We start from the raw sequence: 8,588 nt of genomic DNA, 5'->3' as shown, positions 1-8,588 counted from the left end.
TCACCAGAAACTTATAAATAATTATAGCATATAACTTCTAAAATTTTAGAGTGAAATTATATTTTTAAAAAACAGTAACAGTGAGAAGAAATAATATAGAAATTATGGGATAAATAGAAAAAATAGTAAAAATATATATAAAATGAATATCTAAAATTAACTCAGACTGTTTTATAGTCATGACAAAATTAAGATCTATTTGTATCAATTTAAAACAGACTTCGACATATGTGGGGAAAGAGAAGGAAAAAGTAAAGGAGAAGAAACTGTATGGCAATAATATCAGATGAGACAGATGCACAGGCAAAGAAGTAAAAGAATTTACGTATCATCAATTCTCAAAGGAAGAAAAATACTCTCAACGTCCATAAGGATAGTAATACAAACTCAAATATTAATAGAAGAATTAGAAGAAATATTAAAAACTGTGGTAGGCTATTTTAATGCAATACTTTCAGTAACTAATAGACCAATCAAAAAGGATACAGAGGATTTGAATAACACATTAGCAAGACTTACCTAAGGACCATATATAGAACCGCACACCCAGTAATCTCAGAAAACAGGTACTTCTCAAGCGTACATTAATCACATGTTTGGCTGTGAAGCAAGTTTCAACAAATTTAGAATTACTGATATAATCAAAACTGCGTTCATTGCCACAATGCACTTAACTTGCAAATCAATAACAAAAACTAAGTGGAAAAACCACATTTATTTGAAAATTAAGAAACACATTTAAAATAAGTCAACATTCCAAAAGGAATAATAATGAAGACCGTAAGATGTTTATAAGTTATCCCCATACCCTAAAATCATGAGATATAATTACTAATACCAATTAGTAGTTATTCCTTGGTATCCATGGAGGATTAGTTCCAGGACAACCCCATGAACCTCCATACGGAAATCTATGGATGCTCAGACTCATTATATAAAAAGTGTAATGTTTGCATATAATCTATGCACATCCTCCTAAATCCTTTAGATTATATCTAGATTACTTACAAAACCTACTATAATATAAATACTAAACAAATAGTTGTTATACTATATTGTTTAGAGAATGACAAGAAAAAAAGTCTGTACATGTTCAGTATAAACATGATATTTTTTTCAGATATTTTTGATCCACAGTTGGTTGAATCCATAGATGTAGATCCCATGAGTAAGAAGGGCCAATGGTATTTATGTGGAAATGTATAACCTTAAATGTTTATTTTGAAAAAGAAAGACTAATAAGATAAGTATCCATGTTAAAAACAAAAAAAGAATATTTCTAAAGAGAGTAGAAAGAAGTAAAATTTCTTGGAAATTAATTAAATGGAAAACAATATACCAAGGATTATCTGAAAAGCTAAAAACTTGTGTGTATGTATTTAAAAGACTAACAAAATAGATACCTCTAATGAGACTGAACAAGAAAGAAGAATCTATGCTCAAATAAATAATCTATCTTTTAAATGGTTAAAATGAAAAGTATTGTTAATATTAGACAATAAACAAGAGAATATTATGAACAGCTTTATTTCAATAAACTTAAAAAATGGACAAATATTTAAAAAAACTAAAACATCAAAAATTGCTTAAAAAAAAGAGAAACCACCCATTGAGTAAAATAGCACAGTGTGTAAGAATCTTCTTATAAAGAAACATCAGGCCAAAATGCTTTACTAACATACTGTTTCAGAGTAAGGAAAACAGGGGAAAAGCACAAATTTATTTTAATAATTTTTGTCGTGAAATATAGAAGGTTTACCTAACTTCTATATATAATCTAAGGGATTTAGATATAATCTAAAGGATTTAGGAGGATGTGCATAGATTATATGCAAACATTACACTTTTTATATAATGAGTCTGATAGCCCAGTGAGATATCATATACTCTTCACCCAGCTTTCACAAATTTAACTTACTTTACATGATAAATTTATTAAATATTAAATCTGAGAAATCAACATTGCTAAAATTGTATTAACTAAATCAAAAACTTTCTTCAGATTTCACCAGATCATGCATTAATTTTTTTTCTGTTTTAAAATGCAAAACACGATAAAACTTTTCATTTGGTTATTATGTCTCCTTAGTCTCCTCTGATTTGACAGTTTTTAGTCTTTCTCATTTTTCACAACCTCAGAATTTATAGAATGTCTCACTTTTAATTTGTATGATGTTTCTCCTAAGTTGTAGCTACTAAGGAAAAATATCAGAGGTAAAATGCCCTCTCCATCATGTCATATCAGAGGGAACATGATATTAACAAGACATTACTCATGATCTTAAACTTAATCACTTGATTAGGGTGGTGTTTGCCACTATCAAATTCTCCACTGTAAAGTTACATTATGTTTTAATTTTATGATGCAATTTATAAAAAGTTAATCATTAAATCCAGCCAACACATAATGGATGGAGAAATTAAACTGTACATCACAAATGTAGGAGTATCAGATAATTTGGAGACATATGTTAAAATCACCCCTATAACTAATCAATATGTTTGAGGTGGTATTTCGAGGTTGTACTTCTATTGTACTTCCTTAAAATTTCACTTACTAATTTTAGCCATGTATTTTCCCTGTAATAATTATTATTTTGGAACTCAAATAAAATTTTTCTATTTCCCTCATTCCTGTGAGGGTTTCTTTAAGGAAGATTTGTCCATTCTCATATGTATATATTTGTTCTCTCTCACATATATATATTATATATATACATATATATATAATATCCTCATATATGTGTTTGTGTATTCGTATTGTGGGTATTTTATACTTTGGGTTATATTCAATGCTATTATTTTTTATGTTGTTGTTTCTCAAATTGTTTCTGCTTTGGCATTTGGCAACCCTTTTAGTTTATTGGATCCTAGTATATCCTTTTGCTATGCCTCCATATATTTGTGTCTTTGTGTGTACTTTCTTATTTTCATTACAAAATATACCCAGCAAGACACATGTGTACTTTTCTTATTTCAGACCTAGAATCAGTAATTTTTCCAAGCAGCCCTAGTTCTCATTATTGAAGAATGGTATTAGACACCAAGAACAGGGTGCTAAGTGTGCTTGAGCTATTGTGTCACTGCTTCTACAAAATAAATGTATATATACTAATCCATGCATATACACATATCTATACTCATTTCTGGATTTATCTATGCATTATATATATATGTGTGTGTATATATAGAAACATTTATATATATATGTGTATATATAGAAACATTTATACATATATATGTACTTACACACATGATATGTACATATTCTCCAACTCCGATCCATCAGAGCAGAGATCATTTCAGCCTTCTCAGTAGCTTATTTGTAACTTTTAACTCTGACCATGACAAATGTGGTTCTCATTATCTACACTTTATTTATTTGTTCAACTATAGCATCTATGTAAAGTAGTTGAAGAATTGCTAAGCTATACATTCCCCCATACTCCTGTAAGAAAGAAAGGTACTAATTAGGTTACATTGTTTCTGTATAGTTCTTTTTCTCTTTAGTCTTACAGTATTTAGTCAAATCATTATATTCCAAAGTTACTTAGATCAGTTCTCACCTACTACCTTCAGTGATGTTATGCTATATATTTTGTAATACAGTTGAATTCATTTGTCACAGACTATATTTCATCTTAGGATCTCTGGACAACCCAGATAATTATTTTTCAATGTCCATAAAATTCAATGTTTGATATCTACTGCTCTATGAAATTTGATATGTGTTTATAGCTATATATCCACCACGATGGGGAAAAATGTTTCATCACCTTAAAACGTCTTATATAGTCCCTTTTTAGTCACTTCCCTTTTACCAAAAACTGATCTATTTTCTGGCCCTACAATGTTTTTCCTTTTTCCACAATGTCATATAAGTAAATAATAAAGTACTGATCCTTTGCATTTATCTTATTCCATGTAACAAAATGCGTTTAAAATTCATTCATATTGTACAAATCAGTAGTTTGTCTCATTTAATTGCTGAGTAGTATTTAATTTTATGGATATTAACACATTTGTTTAAAACATCATCTGTTGGAGAACGTTTGGGTTGTTTCCAGTTTTGGGCAATTATGAATAAAGCTGCTATACATATTAACATACATGTTTTTATATGAACATACATACGTTTTCAATTCACTTCAATAAATAGCTAGGAATGTGATCATTAGACAACACAATAAATGTATGTTTATAACCAACTACCAAACTGTTTACCAAAGAGGATGTGTAATATTGCATTATCATTAGCAATTGAGAGTTTTCTTGTGCAATCATTTGGTATTTGTGATGGTTAGTTTTGTGTGTCAACTTGACTGGGCCATAGGATGCCTAGATAACTGACTAAATATTATTTATGGAAGTATTTGTAAAAGTGTTTCCCAAAATGATTCTCACTTGGATTGATGGCTGAGTAAAATAAATGGCCCTCTTCAATGTAGGTGAGCATCATGCAGTCCACTGAGGGCTTGAATAAACAAAACGATGGAGAAAGGTTGAATTCACTCTCTGCTTGACTGTTTAAGTTAGTACATCAATTATCTCCCAAACATGGCACTCCTTGTTTTCAGGCCTTTCTTCAGATCCAGACTGAAATATAAGCCACCAGCTCTCCAGCTCTCAGACCTTTGAACTACACAGCTGGAGTTCCTGAGTCTCCAAATAAGAGACAGCATATCATGGGACTTCTCAGACTCCATAATCAAGTGAGTCAATACATTATAGTAAATCTCTACCATCTATCAACTATGCATCTGTGTATTATCTATCTATGTATCCTATTGCTTCTGTTTCTCTAAAGACCCTGACTAACATCAACTTTGGTAATAGGAGTGGTTCTGGAGGAATAGTATTTTAAGAACAAGTTTCTGAATTGTTTCTAGGGTTTCTTCAATTTTTTCTCTAATAAAATTAGATTTAAAAATAGAAAGACTGTATTTCCAGTAGGAAAGAGAGAACTGATAGTCCATGGTATAAACATGCAATAAAGATTAACAAAATATCACTATTGGATACACCTAATTTAAGTATACTATAGTATATGGCACTTATAAACATTTTGGGGTAAATTGGAGAATATAATATGGTGACTGATTATGCCTAAAGTTCCTGGACAAAGTAATGAAAGAAATGGATGAGCTTAGGTATTTGAATTCTCAGCTTAAGGGCCACATAAATATACTGAAGATTTCTATGAGTGCCATGAAGGAGACCCTTATTTCCCATAGCCTCAGAGCTGAGACTGCTGAAAATCAGGTACAGAATCTCATTTTGCAATTGTTTAAATAACTCAAGTTGAACTCCTAGCTTTGTAAGGTATTCACTGTTAGAGTGAGTGTATAAGTTGGGAAATAATGAGACCCTATAAGTTGGGATGAGGATGTGTGGAACAACCCTAATGAAGCTGGGGACCTTGAGGTCCTGGATACTGATGAGTCTATGAGTCTTCTTTTGCACTGAAAGAGGTCTCTCAATCCCCAGTGACAGTGGCCCCTCTACCCCTAAAGGCAGCAGCATTCCCATCCCAGTCTTGTCTGCTTTTTCACCCACATTTCAGAGGATTAACCCTGCATTTCTTGAGAAAACTGTAATCCTCACCACCACCTCCTGAGACAGTTCCCAAGCAAGAAAATGCTTATTCTTTTCAGGCTCCACCTTTACCACCCCTCTTTGCTTCTTGACCTATAACTAGACTCAAGTCCCAGAAAACCCCTAAGAATGAGTGAGGTATAAGGTGTGAGCCATAAGGAAGTGTATTATACTCCAACATAACTACTTGAGTTTTCTAATTTATTGTCAGAAATATGGTACATGTGTAGAAATGGATGCTAAAAGTGTGGGCCAATGGTTGAAGTATTGTCAAGTTGGATCAGGCTTAATTTATTGATACGGGCTCAGTAAATACAGAAATTCTGAATTTAATTTTGTAACTCAGGAGATAGAAAGAACTCAAGTTTGGCTGGTGTGCTGGACAAAAAGGTTACCAACAGTGAGTAAGTTGGAAATGCATGATCTGTCTGCAGACTTACAGCTTTAGCTAGTCGGTCACAGTTTCCCTAGAAACACAGGAAGCCTACTAAATGTTTACATAATCTGCATAAGGACAAAAGTCTTAATTCAAATGAACAAAAGTCTAACCTGAATCATAAACACAGAGTTACAGCGCATCAGTCAAGTTTCAGAATTGAGCCAGTTTACAGATCCAGAACCCCCTGAATGGAGGAGAGGCCTGTCCCCCTAAGGAAGTCTCTAGCACACTACCAAAATTGTATACTGTTAACATGTCTCCCAGGCTTCTTCAAAGAAACCTATAACCTTTTACCAGGTTAACTATGCATTTAGAAATAGGAAATGATCGGACTTTTCAGGAACTAAAAGACACAAGCTCTGATTTGACACTAATACCTGGAGATCTAAGGCATGACTATGGCCCACCAGAGTAGTGGCTTATGGAGGTCAGATGATTAATGGCATTTTAATTCAGGTCTCACAGTGGCCCCAATGGGTTCCCAACCCCATTTTGTGGTTATTTCCCTAGTTCTGGAATATGAAATTGGAATAGATATACTCAGCATTTGACAGAATCCCCACGTTGGTTTCCTGAACTGTGGAGGGAGGGCTATTCTGGTCAGAATTATTAATGTAAATAACTGGCATTGTCTCTGCCCAGGAAAATAGTAACCAAAAGCAATAGCACATTCCTGGAAGAAATACAGTGATTTATGCCACCATCAAAGACTTTAAGGATGCAGGAGTAACGATTCCCACCAAATCCCCATTCAACTGGCCTATTTGGGCTGTGCAGAAGACAGATGGACTTTGTATAATTGCAGTGGATCATTGTAAGCTTAACCAGGTAGTGATTCCAATTGCAGTCACTGTACCAGATGTAATTTTGGTGCTAATTTAATAGTCTTTATTTCTTAAAAAAGTTTTATGTTTACATGCATTTATTTATTTAGGACAGTGAAACTATTCTATATGATACTGCAGTGATGGATATTACATTATAATTGTCAAATTATCATGTTGGAAGTTAAAATCTATGGACCTACACTGGGAGGGTCACAATGTGTGTATCTCCTCAAAGTCATGTAGTACACACATTGATTATTTGTATGTGTATGCACTGATGTACTGACTACAACACATGTGCATATATAAATATATATATCAATATATATGTCTATATAGTCCATGTGTATAAGTATACATGTATATACAGGTATCTATGTATATATAGCCATCTATACATACATAGTGTATATATAGGTTATTATGTGAATATATGCACACATATATAGCCAATGTATACAGGTATATATGTATGCATACATAAATATATACACAGCATAATTAATGAGTTATGAACATAGCTATATAGTGTATATAGTATATATTTATTTGACAGTTATAATATATCCAGCACTGCAGTATCTTATAGAATAGTTTCACTTCCCCAAAAGCAATAGCAGTGAAGTAAAATCTAGCACAAAGTGAGACAAAGATCTTGACTAAATAACCAAATACCCACATAAAACTGAGAGCAGAAGAAAATAATGTGAAAGGAAAGTCATATGCCAAGAAATCCTTAGAGAATATTGTATTTGTCATAAAATGGAAAATTTCTTTTCACTACCATTAAGATATGAGCTCACCAGAATAGTGTTCTTCATCTATATATGACTTTTACTCATTTTTGAGATACGTTATTAGTGTATCAAGCTAGAAGGATGAAATATTTTACACAAAAGAGAAAAGAGTTCAGGGAAATATAAGTTATCTTTCAAAAATATTATAGAAACATTAAAAAGAGGAAGAATCATTATTTTTCTATGTCAATTGGAAAAAATAGAAACAGATTATAGAACATAAAGAAATAGATTATAGAATTTGGAAGTTGTATAATTATTTTATTTTTCTACAAAATAAGTAGTTGCTTATGGTGAAATACAGTCCTGTCACTAATCAAGCCAAAGGAAGTTTAATAAGTACTGCCCAGTCTTCTAGCAATTCATTTCAAATCTGAGGACCTGTATTTCTTATGTGAGTGTGTTTGTGTGTATGTATGTGTGCATTTGAAGAAGTGTGCTTGTGTATACAGGAAAAAAATATGTGTATATGAATGTATATGTGAATAATTGCCCAAAAGCATACTTCTGATTGCATTTCCATAAAGTGCATTGAACTTTTATAATGTATAAGAACACTCTGATTTTCAGGACCTGTGCTAGCAAATTTATGAAGTATAACAATACTTCATTTTACAGAATTTGAAGACTATTTCACCAAACAGTTTTCCTCTTTTTTTCTTCAAGGCATCTTTCTAAAAACTTCTTATTCATACTCTTGCAAAATTTTCATAGAAATAATTTGAATGTAACATGTTGGCTTCATAGTGTGAATTTAGGGCCATATCTTGTCTCTTGCAGGCAAATTTGTTTAGATCTCTTACATCCAATTGAAAAATTAAGGTGTCTGCCCTATCCTAAAAAGTTCTACCAATCCATGATTAGGTACAGAATGGAAGTTATAGAGATATATTGTGGCATCTCTCAAATCCGAATAGCAAGCAGTTACTT

The sequence above is a fragment of the Callithrix jacchus genome, chromosome 13 (genome assembly GCF_049354715.1).
Source record: "Callithrix jacchus isolate 240 chromosome 13, calJac240_pri, whole genome shotgun sequence".
NCBI classification, from domain to species: Eukaryota; Metazoa; Chordata; class Mammalia; order Primates; family Cebidae; genus Callithrix; species Callithrix jacchus.
The sequence above is the reverse complement of the archived record's forward strand: the minus strand, read 5'-3'. Positions refer to the sequence as shown.